Raw genomic sequence first — 16,411 nt, 5'->3', positions numbered from 1 at the left:
CTCCACATCCTTCTGGTAGTGTGGCGACCAGAATTGAACACTATACTCCAAGTGTGGCCTAACTAAGGTTCTATACAGCTGCAACATGACTTGCCAATTCTTATACTCAATGCCCCGGCCAATGAAGGCAAGCATGCCGTATGCCTTCTTGACTACCTTCTCCACCTGTGTTGCCCCTTTCAATGACCTGTGGACCTGTACTCCTAGATCTCTTTGACTTTCAATACTCTTGAGGGTTCTACCATTCACTGTATATTCCCTACCTGCATTAAACCTTCCAAAATGCATTACCTCACATTTGTCCGGATTAAACTCCATCTGCCGTCTCTCCGCCCAAGTCTCCAAACAATCTAAATCCTGCTGTATCCTCCGACAGTCCTCATCGCTATCCGCAATTCCACCAACCTTTGTGTCGTCTGCAAACTTACTAATCAGACCAGTTACATTTTCCTCCAAATCATTTATATATACTACAAAGAGCAAAGGTCCCAGCACTGATCCCTGTGGAACACCACTGGTCACAGAAAAGCACCCTTCCATTGCTACTCTCTGCCTTCTATGGCCTAGCCAGTTCTGTATCCACCTTGCCAGCTCACCCCTGATCCCGTGTGACTTCACCTTTTGTACTAGTCTACCATGAGGGACCTTGTCAAAGGCCTTACTGAAGTCCATATAGACAACATCCACTGCCCTACCTGCATCAATCATCTTTGTGACCTCCTCGAAAAACTCTATCAAGTTAATGAGACACGACCTTCCCTTCACAAAACCATGCTGCCTCTCACTAATACGTCCATTTGCTTCCAAATGGGAGTAGATCCTGTCTCGAAGAATTCTCTCCAGTAATTTCCCTACCACTGAAGTAAGGCTCACCGGCCTGTAGTTCCCGGGATTATCCTTACTACCCTTCTGAAACAGAGGAACAACATTGGCTATTCTCCAGTCCTCCGGGACATCCCCTGAAGACAGCGAGGATCCAAAGATTTCTGTCAAGGCCTCAGCAATTTCCTCTCCAGCCTCCTTCAGTATTCTGGGGTAGATCCCATCAGGCCCTGGGGACTTATCTACCTTAATATTTTTTAAGACACCCAACACCTCGCCTTTTTGAATGTCAATGTGACCCAGGCTATCTACACACCCTTCTCCAGACTCAACATCTACCAATTTCTTCTCTTTGGTGAATACTGATGCAAAGTATTCATTTAGTACCTCGCCCATTTCCTCTGGCTCCACACATAGATTCCCTTGCCTATCCTTCAGTGGGCCAACCCTTTCTCTGGCTACCCTCTTGCTTTTTATGTACGTGTAAAAAGCCTTGGGATTTTCCTTAACCCTATTTGCCAAGGACTTTTCGTGACCCCTTCTAGCCCTCCTGACTCCTTGCTTAAGTTCCTTCCTACTTTCCTTATATTCCACGCAGGCTTCGTCTGTTCCCAGCCTTTTAGCCCTGACAAATGCCTCCTTTTTCTTTTTGACGAGGCCTACAATATCTCTCGTCATCCAAGGTTCCCGAAAATTGCCGTATTTATCCTTCTTCCTCACAGGAACATGCCGGTCCTGAATTCCTTTCAACTGCCACTTGAAAGCCTCCCACATGTCAGATGTTGATTTGCCCTCAAACATCCGCCCCCAATCTATGTTCTTCAGTTCCTGCCTAATATTGTTATAATTAGCCTTCCCCCAATTTAGCACAGTCATCCTAGGACCACTCTTATCCTTGTCCACCAGTATTTTAAAACTTACTGAATTGTGGTCAGTGTTACCGAAATGCTCCTCTACTGAAACATCTACCACCTGGCCGGGCTCATTCCCCAATACCAGGTCCAGTACCGCCCCTTCCCTAGTTGGAGAATTTCTGAGGATTTCTAAGGATTTCATATTTTTTTATAAAAGCTCATCTAAATTTAATATCTACTAAGCAGGTATATATTTAACCAACAAATTTCAGATCAGGGTTATGTTGTTAATGACCACTGGTGGAAGCATTAGTTTTCAACGTCTGTGTTGTACCTCCTACCGCTGTGCAGTTTTCAAACTATTTTGCTTACCATTTCAGTAACATAAATGTCACTAAGAAGACTTTTAGCCGTAAAAAATATTTTCTCAAACTATTGGTAAACACTAGTAATATGCTGTTAGTTGGTAACATAATTAACTCAATGTGGGTTTGCGATTATATTGGGAGGGGGGCGGTGGAGAGAACCTACAAAAGTAGTTTGAATGAATGTTATCCAGTTGTGAAGAATGCAAAATGCATTCAGTTTCAATCTCAGCTACAACTGACCCTTGTGTTTGTGGGACATCGGAGAAGGAAAAGAGATTAAAATAGTTAACCTCACCCTGGACCAGGAAAGAATGATCCCCAAATATTCAAGCTGATATTCAAGGACCTGCGTGTCCTTGTGTACCAGTCGCTGAAGGTAATCATAGAATTTACAGTGCAGAAGGAGGCTATTCTGCCCATCGAGTCTGCACCGGCTCTTGGAAGGAGCACCCTACCCAAGATCAACACCCCCATCCAACACTAAGGGCAATTTTGGCCACTAAGGGCAATTTTGGACACTTAAGGGCAATTTATCATGGCCAATCCACCTAACCTGCACATCTTTGGACTGTGGGAGGAAACCGGAGCACCCGGAGAAAACCCACGCACACACGGGGAGGATGTGCCGACTCCGCACAGACAGTGACCCAAGCCGGAATCGAACTTGGGACCCTGGAGCTGTGAAGCAATTGTGTATGCAGATGCAGCAGGAGATAAAGAAGGCTAATTGTATGTTGGCCTTCATTGCGAGAGGTTTCGAGTATAGAAGCAGGGATGTGTTGCTGCAGTAGTGCAGTAGTACAAGGCCTTGGTGAGGCCACAGCTGGAGTATTGTGCAGTTTTGGTCTCCTTCGCTGAGGAAGGATGTTCTTGCTCTCGAGGGAGTGCAGCCAAGGTTTACCAGACTGATTCCAGGGATGGCGGGACTGTCATATGAGGAGAGATTGACCAGGTTGGGATTGTTCTCACTGGAGTTCAGAAGAATGAGGGGGGATCTCATAGAGACTTATAAAATTCTAACAGGACTAGACAGGGTAGATGTTACCAATGATGAGTGTGTCCAGAACTAGGGGTCACAGTCTGAGGGATTCAGGGTAAACCATTTCGGACAGATAAAAGGAGACATTTTTTCACCCAAAGAGTGGTGAATGTAATAATTCCTTATTACCACAGGAAGTAGTTGATGCTAAATCATTGAATATATTCAAGAAGCGGCTAGATATAGCACTTGGGGAGAATGGGATCAAAGGCTATGGGGAGAAAGCAGGATTAGGCTATTGAGTTGGATGATCAGCTATGATCGTGATGAATGGCAGAGCAGGCTCGAAGGGCCAAAAGGCCTCCTCCTGCTCCTATCATCTATGTATCTAACAGTATTGATGCCTGGTTTATGTCTACAGTTTGATCTTTATTTTGGCGCGCATGTAGAAGGGTTTGCATTCCACAGAATGTAGCCTGCATTTTCTGGATTTTTTTTGTTGCAAATATGATTACCTTTTAACCAATATTTGAGTAATATTTAATTAGTTTATTTGACAAAACTGCATTCTTGCAGAAGTAAAAACAGATTTAGTTCGAGGTTTCTAATACCAATACCAATGCAGGAGAGCAAAGATTTTGAGAAATAATTTGTGAAATGTATTTTAAAAATGTCAAGTAATTACTGGCAAATAATATAATTTAAAAATTCTAATGTGATGGAAAGTTGAAGTGCTGAGATATTTTTGATCTCTATGTTGCCTAGAAGTAGTAATTATAAGGGAGAAATCAATCCAGCTATACAGAAATTCAGTTACATTTTATTACTGTTATTCAAGTTGGCTATTCATGACAAATAATTTGAAGGGTCTTGTGTATGGGATAAGCATTTAATTTGAGAGAGGATACCAGTGTACTTTATCCAGCCCTAGTGGACCATGTGTGAAGCACTGCCAGTTCTCAGCAATGCTGTCAGCTGCTAGGCACCATACCAGTTTTTTTATCTCCTTGCCTAAAAAAAGATATACTTAACATGGAGTGAATGCAGTGAAGGTTTACTAAACTGATTCCTGGGATGGCAGGATTGTCGTATGAGGAGAGTTTGGGTCGACTGGGCCTGTTTTCACTAGAGTTTAGAAAAATGAGACAGGATCTCATTGAAACATATATAATTCTGAAGGGGTGGACTGACTGGATGCAGAGATGTTTTTTCCTCTGGCTGGGGGGGATCTAGAACAAGGGGCCATGGACTCGGGATACAAGGTAGGCCAGGCCACTGGGGCTGGTTTAGCATAGTGGGCTAAACAGCTGGCTTGTAATGCATAACCAGGCCAGCAGTGCGGGTTCAATTCCCGTACCAGCCTCCCCGAACAGGTGCTGGAATGTGGCGACTAGGGACTTTTCACAGTAACTTCATTAAAGCCTACTTGTCACTATATTTAACAAAGAAATAGATTTCTAGACACTAAAGGTGTCAAGGGATGTGGGGCGAGAGCGAGTATGAGAAGATCAGCTGTCATCACATTGAATGGCAGAGCAGGCTCAACGAGCTGAATGGCCTATTTATTCCTCTTGTTTTCTCTTTACAGTTGAGGTCCACCATCCACTCATTTCCCTTAAAGCATTATGACTGAATTTATTTAATTATTGTGGAACAATTTTACGCCGTTCAGCTCCTTCAGTTCTGATATTCAGTTAGATCATGAATGATCTGGGGCAGCATGTGGCGCAGTGGTTAGCACTGGGACTGTGACGCTGAGGACCCGGGTTCAAATCCCGGCCCTGGGTCACTGTCCGTGTGGAGTTTGCACAATCTCCCCATGTCTGCGTGGGTTTCACCCCCACAACCCAAAGATGTGCAGGTTAGGTGGATTGGCCATACTAAATCGCCCCTTAATTGGAAAAAAAATAATTGGGTACTCTAAATTTATTTTAAAAAACGAATGGTCTCTATCTTAATTCCATTTACATACTGGAATGTGAATTGGATTGTCTCGCAATCTGTTCTCTATTCTTCCTGATTTACAGTAGTTAATACAAATATGAAGAATTGCTCAGCATGAGTGGAGAAAATAATTACCAAGTGTTTGATTTGGAGTATCCTGTTGTATTCTAAGGCATGAAAACTCGCTAAAGGGGTTAATTGAAGAAAGATTAGAGAGATGTAGACCAAGAGGATGGAAAAGAATGGCGATGTTGGTTACTGGAAATTGAAAATGGGGAGGCTTCAGTTGTTGAATCCCAAATTTCTTTCTCCGTCAGTCTGGCCTCAATAAAAGTCTAGATGGATTTGCAAGTAAAAAGAAGTTATTTTATTCAGCTTGCAAGCTACCTAGTCCACAGTGATACAGATAACATGTTGCTTTCTGCAGCCCCGGGAACTAAGTGAAGGTCCCAGACAAAGAGATCAGTACTCATACATTCCAAATGGCATCAAGTTTCACATACTCGACACCCATAGGTCATCCTATGTCCCTCCTGACTTGTTTGATCTATTCTGATTGGCTCACTTCCAATCCCTTTCTCCGGCCCCTATCAATGCAGCATCACTCTCATAGACACACCTCTTCCTGCTTTTTCCATGCGGTCTAAAATCCTTTATCTCTACTTGCCAGAATCAAAGTGGCTTATTTCTACATTACATTAACTAATATCTCTAAAGTAACTATTTTATATCACATTCGTCATTCCCTCCTTTTATCATTCCATGATAACCGAACTATCCAATCCATAGCTACGGTTCCTCATCTAAAAAGATCCGTCGCTGCATTTCCAATTCCTGTCTTAGCCCCCCTTCATCTGCTTCACCCTCATGGATTTTAACAGTTAAAATTTTTTGGGGGTTAAATTTTACCCATCACACATTTAAAGATGGCCAGGCCTACAAAGATGCAGCCGATAGCTACCACTAGATACATGGCCATATTTATCAACCAGTCCTTCCAACCTCCAAATCCCCAGTTACCCCAAGAGCCAGGATCCTGCATTCTGTCCAGGTGATCCCGTATGTGATCCATAAATTTAGTGATGTTATCCTGAACTCCCATGATACACTTGCCCTGCACTATGGCGCATACCCCACCCTCACGGGCCAGAAGATAGTCAAGAGCATACCGGTTCTGCATTGCAAACAACCGTAGCTGAGACAATTCCTTGGTTATTGCCCCGAGGGCTCCCAAGGTTTACTACCCGGGTTTTCCTCAGTTTGGCCTTTAACTAACTTAAGTGTATCTCCCGGTAACCTACGTTCTAGCTGTACTTCCCTTCTCATACGCCCCATCCTCTCTCTAGTCCCTTTCACTTTCTCATAGCCTCTTCCTACGCTCTTCTGACAGCCTGATATTACCTTTATTGCACCACTCTTAACACATCCAAAATCAAATTTACATGTATTCCAAAAACAAGGCAATGTCCATATAATGTTCCCTTCCCATCGCCGGGACCGGTGCAACTGCTTCATGACTCCTGCATTCTCCTTAATTTTGATGACCTTCCATGAGTCGATACCATGTCCTCGTATATGGGGGCAGCGAAGAACATCACCTTTGCAGAGGTGATGTAACCTTGTAGATTGGTTGGGGCTACACAGACACATAATATTCCCCTTTTCCATGTCCATCGCCAATAACACGCCAAGCGAAGTGAGGCCAAATATCATACAGACGATGCGTAGCCACTCCATCATGCTCCACACCTGTAAAATAGCACTGGAGAAGGGAGGCAGGTTAGTATCCGACCTTTTACAGTAGTGAAGATGGACTCAATTTACAGTGATGTAGGTGGACCCAAGCACTTCGCCCCTCCACTTTAACTGCTGTGGGGGTGGTAAGGAGAACTTGGAAGGGCCCGTCCCATCGCGGCTCCGACCCCTTCCTAGTCCAAGTTTTGACCATGACATAACTACAGGGCTGGACTGAAAGTGAGCTAGGTACTGGGGGCGATGGCTGGTGAGCCGCGCGGACCTGGCCATGGAGTTCCTTGAGCACTAGCGTGAGGGCTAGAACATAGGTGGTCATCTCTTCAGTCATCTGATGAAACTGAACCAGTCTGGGAACCTGCAGGCTCCAGGGAGTTCTAAGAGGCCTGCCATAAAGAATCTCGGCGGGAGAGAGCCGGGCCGGTCCCGCAGGTATAACCCGCAGCTGGAAGAGGGCAACGGGGAGCAACTTAAGCCATGTCAGTCCCGTGTCTGCTCTTAATTTAGCCAATTTAGTTTTGAGGGTCTGATTGTGTCTCTCAACCAACCCGGCCGCCTGCGGTCTATAAGCACAGTGTAACTGCTGGCGTATGCCCAACTGGGAGCAAAACTCCTTGTTAATTTGTCCAATAAAATGAGGCCCATTATCAGAACTTAACTGAGCTGGTATACCGTACCGGGGAATGATTTCCCTCATCAAGACTTTAACCACAGTAGCAGCTTTATTATCGATAGTCGGATACGCCTCGACCCATCTGCTGAACACATCCACAATGATCAAAACATATTTATAACATTGACACCTTTCCAACTCAATGTAATCCATTTGGAGCGTCTCAAAGGGACCACTGGGCAACGGGGTTTGCCCCTTCCCACAAGGGATACCTTTTCCGGTGTTATATTGCTGACAAATCAAACATCGATTACTGATACTTTGGGCCAACCCCTGCATTTTAGGGTGCCACCAAGTGTCCAGCAACAAATCACTAGTCCCTCGAGCCCCACAATGAGTTGCAAAGTGTACACATTCAATGACCCATAAAGCCAGCACATCAGACATACAAGTCTGATGTGCAGGCGTGGTCCATAAAGAGGAAACAGAATCATATGTACAACCTAACCGTTTCCACATTTGTTTATCACTCTCAGGAGCGTCCTCCTGTAACCTTATGACGTCTTGGATGGTTGGCATTGACTTGTCAGAAGCAGACATATTTATAGTAGATCGTTTAGTCTGACTTAACATCTTAGGCACCATCGCTTGCTGAATTTGCGCGGCTGTTCGCGCTGCACAATCTGCTCGTTCATTACCAACGTCAACTGGGGTTGTACCAATCGTGTGGGCAGCGCATTTAATAACGGAAATCTGCGCGGGCATAAGGAGGGCCTGCAGTAGGTCATTAACTAAACCCCGGTGGGATATTTGACCACACATAATCATGTCAGGTTGTTCTGACGAAATGTCACTCAAATTGCCCCTTATTGTGGTAGTTTCCTGAATCAAGGCTAAACAGTCGTGGCCAGGTGCGTCTTCATGGACAGGGGGACCACTAAGAAAACAGGCTGGATTGATAGTGGTACAGTATTTAAATGTCAGACGTGGATTGTTCAAAAGGTATATCTCATACCTATTCTGACGAGCTGCGGTATGATGCTGAGTCTGCAGTTGCCTCAGTAGTGCGATGACCGAGTGGGAGCTATACACCGTAATATCCTGTTGGAGGGTGAGAGCATGTAACGGCTATGCGATGGCATTGATTGAACGTAAATCCTGTACTAATCGGTACTGGTCTGGTTTGGCTGGTTTAGGCACAGCAAGTATGGGGGTGTTACATTCTGATTGGCAAGGGACCAAAATACCCTGTTTCAACAGCTCTTGAATTAATTTATCTATTGATGGAGCAGCTTGAGATTTCAGGGGGTATTGTCGAATGGAAGGTAGCTTTACATGATCCTTAATCATCACCTTAATAGGTGTAACATTTGTCTTTCCCACTTGTGATGGGTATTCCGCCCAGACCTGTGGATTGACATATTCCAACACATCATGTCCCCTGTGATGCTGCAGTCGAGTGTTAATCGTTTCAGGGACCTCAAAATATGTTATGGTAGTGCCGTCCGGCATGACTTGAAGTGCGTAGTCTGTTGGATCCGAATGATCCACTGCCCTCCTGACCATTTGCCCCATATCCCTGGCATGGTACTGGTCATAGACCTGACGTGTAATATGAGGGCTTACCGAAGCTGACTGTGGCCATAAATGTGGTGATATTGTAACAAAATCGGCTGTACCTTCTTTTCCCGTGACTGTGGCTGTAACCTTGACTGGCCATTCGGTCTCAAGTAATGGCCGGTATTTGTCCTCCAACTCCCTATTTCGTCCAGTTCTGTCATAGGCCAGGGTAACGTGATGCAGTGACTGTTCAACGTCTAACGTCCACCACTGGGGGGTGATAGAAATATAGCACTGTTGTCTCATCCTCCATGATGTAACCGTTACCCCCTCATCTCCGCATTCTAGCTGTCGCTGGAAGATACACAGTAAATCTCGGGCCAACAAGTTACAGTCCAATCCAGTAGTCACTACAAACTGATGATCTGCAGACTTATTCTCGTAAGTGACTGTCACAGGTTCAGAAATAGGATACTCACACACCTGTCCTTGGAACCCTGACAATTGCTGCGTGTGGTCGGATAATGGTAATTTAAGTGCTGATTGCACAGAAGACATGGCTGCCCCGTCCTCCTCTTCCAGTAGACCAATAGCCCCTCAGAGGGGGCTGCGGTTGTAGAGCTGTTGATTCGTTCGATGGGCCATAAAAAGGGGGTGAGGGTCCCTTTGGGTGGGTTTGGTATCCTCCTCTTCGCTGATCCACCCACCCAAAGTCACTATATTGGGGCTCCTGCTGGTAAACTACCATTTCTGCCGCTTGTTGGGATCGCCAATCATCCTTTTTCATTACATGCTCCGTCTTAACCTTTGTAACTGAGCCTCCTTCTTGGCCTACACCCTCCTTCCAATAAAATCTGACTGCCCTTGCCACCTGGGAAGGGTTGTTCTCTGTCCAATTCATGTTATTACATTTCACAGCAGTAACCACAGAAGGTGGTAGGCAATGCATTAACATAGCACAATATTGAGGGGAATTCTGACCATTTTGATACAGCAAATCGCCTGACTGCCCCCGGTAGATTTCATTAAAACGCTCCAGAAATTCCTCTGGCTCTTCAGTCTTCTTAGGTTTTAGGTCTAAGATAACAGAAAGATTTATGGGCCTTTGAAATGTGCTATTCAACGCATTCAAGATCTGTGTCTTTCTATCGTCGTCTAACGCATAGGCCTGCTGAAGTGCGGCATGACTAGCATAATTCAGGTGGTTAAGATAATTGCGGTACTCTGCTGGGGTTAAAATCTGCTGGACTAGGGCCCAGAGGTCCCTTAAATCAGCTTGATAAATTGAGATGGTAGTTCTCAAGGAATCCATGAAGGCAGCAGGAGATTTTTTCTATCTGGGATTGTAGCCATAATAGCCATCATCTCACTGGGTGTCCATGGGAAGTAAACGTCTATCGTGGGGTTCGCTCCCACAGTCACTGCGTCGGGGTTTCGCATCTTCCTAATCGGTAACTGTCTCCGAATGTCACCAGGGGGCACTCTAGCTATTTCCCCTGGTTGTTCCAGGACTTCAACATCTCTCTGTCACTAGGGGGAGTTCTTTCTCTTCAAAAGAATCTGTTTCAGCTTCCTTTGTTCCCGAACCTTGTGGTTTCTGCTTAGTTTGGAGAGACTTAGGTGATATGCTTACTTTTCCAAATTATTGAATTTTTCTTTTTCTGTCAATTCAAGACCAGCCATTGAACTACGTAGCTCATCTCTTGTTTGACCTGCGCCTTTCCTCTACTTGCGCTTTTTTTTTAAACTTAAAAATGTTTGAAAATTCAAATTGAATTACTGCAACTTGCAAGCTTAGCTCTGATCTCAACTCAGAACTAAATTTACAATTTGCTTAACACAAACTTGTATAACATTTACAACTTAATTATTTCTTTATCTTAACAATTTTTCTTTTAACCAGTTTTTTTTCTTTTACATACACAAGTATTAGCAAAATCAACTATCATCTCCAGATTTACACTTTTTAAAATGGTGTCCATGATCTTCTTTAAGTTTCTATTAATCTCCAGATAAAATGAGATAAACCTTATTTCAAGTAAGTAAAACTTAAGATTCTGGCAATTTCAATCAATTGCTTTCGAAAATAATAACTTTTATCAAAGAGGTGGAGAAACCCACTGGTTTCCTTTAATTAATTCAAAACGTAACTTTGCTGGTGTTCACTGACTCAAAGGAAAGGTATCCGATTACACTACAGACTGGTGCTGTTATCTCAAGGCCTGAGTGAGAAGCACTGTCTGTCTTTAACTTTGCCTGCTGCTGTTAACCCTTTGAGAGACTTCTGCTTCAACCAATATGCAGCATTCCCCACAATCTCAACTAGTCCTTGGAACTGCGTTTTTCGCCAATACAGTCCAAGGAGACAATTTTAGCTTAATCAACTATATATTTAAAACACTCACACATAGAGTTGAACCATCTTCAGATTTAAAAACAGTTATACTGGACTGAACCTTCATCTACTGAAGTCACATCAGCCATAAAAACACTTATACTTGACTGAACCTCCATCTACTGAAGTCACATCAGCCATAAAAACACTTATACTTGACTGAACCTCCATCTACTGAAGTCACATCAGCCTCTGAACCCTTATACTTGGAATTGAATCATCATTTGAGATGTCACATCAACCCAAAACCCTAACCCAAGCCGAAACAACAATATGAAATCCCATCAATTAAATTGCTAATCCCCAGACTGACCTGTGATTTCGTCGAGGCGGTCTTTCTGTGCCAACCGCGAGTGACCAGACTAATCAGACGATAAGAAGAGGGGAACAATCAATGCGCGGTCATTTTCCAGTTCTACATTGAGGGCCCTCGTTCCCCATCCTCCTGTTCATAATCAGTCTAATTCTGATTTCGCAGTTGGACCAGGATTGCCCTGAGAAATCCCGGTTTTCGGCACCAAATGTTGAATCCCAAATTTCTTTCTCCGTCAGTCTGGCCTCAATAAAAGTCTAGATGGATTTGCAAGTAAAAAGAAGTTATTTTATTCAGCTTGCAAGCTACCTAGTCCACAGTGATACAGATAACATGTTGCTTTCTGCAGCCCCGGGAACTAAGTGAAGGTCCCAGACAAAGAGATCAGTACTCATACATTCAAATGGCATCAAGTTTCACATACTCGACACCCATAGGTCATCCTATGTCCCTCCTGACTTGTTTGATCTATTCTGATTGGCTCACTTCCAATCCCTTTCTCCGGCCCCTATCAATGCAGCATCACTCTCATAGACACACCTCTTCCTGCTTTTTCCATGCGGTCTAAAATCCTTTGTCTCTACTTGCCAGAATCAAAGTGGCTTATTTCTACATTACATTAGCTAATATCTCTAAAGTAACTATTTTATATCCCATTCGTCACAGTGAGCAACAGAAGATGAAAACGTGGGGCAGTGAGGTGTGGAGAAATGAGCAGGTGACCCCCACTACTGACGTGAGTTCACTTCAGCCATTATCACAGCGGTCTACATCCCACCCCAGGCAGTAGTGAGGAAGGCGCTGGATGAACTATACACCGTAATAAACAACTACGAAACAGAACACCCGGAGGCCTTGTTCATCGTGGCCGGAGACTTCAACAAGGCCAACCTCAAGAGTGTACTGCCAAAATTCCACCAGCACATCTCCTGTCCCACCAGGGGCGACAACACTCTTGGCCACTACTACTCAAAAATCAAGGGTGCCTACCGTACTTTGGGAAATCAGACCATAAGACAGTGCTCCTTCTCCCGGCATACAAGCAGAAACTCAAGCGGGAGAATCCTGCTAAGAAGGTTGTGCAGTGCTGGTCCGAGGAGACAGAAGAGCTCTTACGTGACTGCTTAGAGACAGTGGACTGGTCCATATTTAAGAACTCAACGACCAACTTAAATGAGTCTGCCACCACCGTCACAGACTTCATCAGCAAATGTGTGGACGACTACGTGCCAAAGAAAGCAGTACGTGCGTTCCCCAACCGGAAACCATGGCTCAATCGCGAGATTGACTCCCTACTGAAGGACAGACCTGAAGCATTCAAGGCAGACGACCCTGACCTATACAAGAAATCCAGGTACGACCTCCGCAAAGCCATCCGGAATGCCAAGAGAGAATATCAAACCAAGCTGGAGTCACAGACAGACTCTCGGCGTTTGTGGCAAGGACTAAACAACATAACGGGCTACAAAGCGAAGCTGAACAGTATCTCTGGCAGCAGCGCACCCTTCCCCGATGAACTCAATGCATTCTATGCACTCAATGCATTCTATGCTTGGTTCGAGCAGATAACCAACAATCCGCGGGCGAGTGCCCCAGCAGCCCATAATTCACCCATACCCACCATCACAGCTTCCGAAGTCAGATTGGCCTTCCTGAAAGTGAACCCTCGGAAGGCGACGGGCCCAGACGGGATCCCTGATCGTGCACTCAGAGCCTGCGCGGACCAGCTGGCAGAAGTATTCACGGATATCTTTAACCTGTCCCTACTCCACTCCGAGGTCGCCACCTGCTTCAAGAAGACCACCATCATACCGGTACCAAAGAAGAACCAGGCAACATGCCTCAATGACTACCGACCAGAGACCCTGACTTAAGTCGTAATGAAGTGCTTCGCTAGGTTGATCATGAAGCGCATCACCTCCATACGCCCAGAACGCCTTGATCCACTGCAATTCGCATACTGCTGCAACCGGTCCACATCAGACACCATTTCCCTGGCCCTACACATCCCTAGAGCATCTCGAAAACAAGGACTCCTACATTAGACTCCTATTTATTGACTACAGCTCCGCCTTCAACACCATAATCCCAGCCAAGCTCATATCAAAACTCCAAAACCTAGGACTTGGCTCCCCACTCTGCAACTGAATCCTCGATTTTCTGACCAACAGACCACAATCAGTAAGAATGAACAACACAACACCTCCTCCACAATAGTCCTCAACACCGGCGCCCCGCAAGGCTGCGTACTTAGCCCCCTACACTGCTCCCTGTACACACATGACTGCGTGGCAAAACTTGGTTCCAACTCCATCTACAAGTTTGCTGACGATATGACCATAGTGGGCCGGATCTCGAATAACGATGAGTCCGAATACAGGAGGGAGATAGAGAACGTAGTGGAGTGGTGTAGCGACAACAATCTCTCCCTCAATGCCAGCAAAACTAAAGAGCTGGTAATTGACTTCAGGAAGCAAAGTACTGTACACACCCCTGTCAACATCAACAGGGCCGAGGTGGAGATGGTTAACAGTTTCAAATTCCTAGGGGTGCACATCTCCAAAAATCTGTCCTGGTCCACCCACGTCGACGCTACCACCAAGAAAGCACAACAGCGCCTATACTTCCTCAGGAAACTAAGGAAATTCGGCATGTCCACATTGACTCTTATCAACTTTTACAGATGCACCATAGAAAGCATCCTATCGGGCTGCATCACAGCCTGGTATGGCAACTGCTCGGCCCAGGACCGCAAGAAACTTCAGAGAGTCGTGAACACCGCCCAGTCCATCACACGAACCTGCCTCCCATCCACTGACTCCATCTACACCTCCCGCTGCCTGGGGAAAGCGGGCAGTATAATCAAAGATCCCTCCCACCCGGCTTACTCACTCTTCCAACTTATTCCATCGGGCAGGAGATACAGAAGTCTGAGAACACGCACGAACAGACTCAAAAACAGCTTCTTCCCCACTGTCACCAGACCCCTAAATGACCCTCTTATGGACTGACTTCATTAACACTACACCCTGTATGCTTCATCCGATGCCAGTGCTTATGTAGTTACATTTGTATATGTTGTGTTGCCCTATTATGTATTTTCTTTTATTCCCTTTTCTTCTCATGTACTTAATGATCTGTTGAGCTGCTCGCAGAAAAATACTTTTCACTGTACCTCGGTACACGTGACAATAAACAAATCCAATCCAATCCAATCCTTGGGCTGATCGCTACTACAATTAACTGGAAAGGTGTGGTTTTCCTTTCAATATCAGTAGTGTTTCTTGTACACCTATTTTATCTTTGAGGATAATAGCAGGTTTCAAGTTGCATTTCATCCTCTGGTTTCATTTTGAACATCCTTTATGTCAAGACAGGATGAAATATATATTTTCTCAAGCAGTTCTAAACTGTTCAAGCAAAATTTTCGGGAATTTGAACCGTTACCGAAAAGGCTGTAGGACAGTTTGATTATCAGTTTGTGGTGGCAGATGAGCCAAAGCATTTCAGTGGATAGCCATTAGTCGTACTAGGAGGTGTGAGATTTTTCAAGAGGATTTTGAGGATGTGACTGCGAGGGTAATGGAACAGCTAGAGCATAGACGGAAGTTCTGGCTGGTGGGTGTGTAGTGGTGCACAGAAGGTCAGACTGGAGAATGCAGGTTATCAGCTGGGACATGGAACTAAATAATGCAGGCAATAATGTGAGGACTTGTTCCATCTTGGGATTTGCAAACGAGGACAAGCAGCTGGAATGAGTGTTTTTGGCTCACATGTGACTGTGGGAAATTGTAAAGACCTGTGGTTTCATTATTGTAACTGATTATATGTAATCAAGTCAGATACATGCAAGACTTCCTGTGTATCTAGACTTCAGGAGCCTGCGGGGCAGGTTTTCTGATATTTGTCATTATCCAGTGGAAAATGTTAAAGATATATATATATATATATATATATATATATATATATATATACACCTAAGGTATGTTTTGAAGAGCAGTGGTTACCATTCCAGATTTATGAGTTTCTTGAACTTTCTATTGTCCATCAGGTTGGGTTGAGAAGCGTGCCTCCAAATTTAGACTCCAAAAATAGTTGTTTATGACTGAAGACGCACAACACGTAGATCACCATGTGTATTTGTCGGGCTGAAAGAGATGTGTGTGCAGTGTTGTGGATGCAAACATTCGTAAGAAACAGTCTGTTCTAGTGGATTTTTAACTGATCTTTCCATTTCACACATTCACAGTTTGTGGTGGCAGATGAGACCGTACTGTTCTGGTGTTTACTTTCCATTGCTGATGTTTATTGCTTTTTAATAGTTTAACTTTCAAAATCTCGACTTCTGGTTGCGGCTATGCTGAGCTAAGTCACACGTTCGGCAGCTCCCGCCAGAAACTGACTTTTCGGCTCTTTTGAGGGGCCCCAGTGGCACTTGTTCGACGGTTCCCAGTGTGGGAAGGTGACAGTACGATTTCCCCGGCACTGTGTGGATTGGACCAGGAGTGGAGCGGTGAAAAAAGTAATTCTAATGCAGCGAAAAGTGCGAGGGAGGAAAGCCAAGATGACGGCGGGTGGGGACCAGGCAGCGTGGCGCAGTGGGCACAAGAGCAGCAGGAGTTTCTCAAGCGCTGCTTCACGGAATTGAAAGCTGAGCTGCTGGAGCCGATGAAGGCTTCGATCGACAAGCTGGTCGAAACCCAGTAGGCCCAAGGGGCGGCGATCCGGGAGGTGCGGCAGAAGTCCTCTGAGAATGACTGGAGCGCGGAGGTGGGCAAGAAGAGGGCCGGGTACAATCTGGCTGAGGCGGT

General features: G+C 45.0%; 1 protein-coding gene across 2 annotated transcripts in view; it reads left to right on the top strand.

The window, feature by feature from the left end:
* Positions 1-16,411, top strand: part of tmod2 (tropomodulin 2) — a 139,170-nt gene that overhangs the window by 60,064 nt on the left and 62,695 nt on the right. The gene's annotated exons all lie outside the window — the stretch shown is intronic.

Source organism: Scyliorhinus torazame, chromosome 12 (genome assembly GCF_047496885.1).
Source record: "Scyliorhinus torazame isolate Kashiwa2021f chromosome 12, sScyTor2.1, whole genome shotgun sequence".
Classification (NCBI taxonomy): domain Eukaryota; kingdom Metazoa; phylum Chordata; class Chondrichthyes; order Carcharhiniformes; family Scyliorhinidae; genus Scyliorhinus; species Scyliorhinus torazame.
This window is presented reverse-complemented; position numbering and strand designations above follow the sequence as displayed.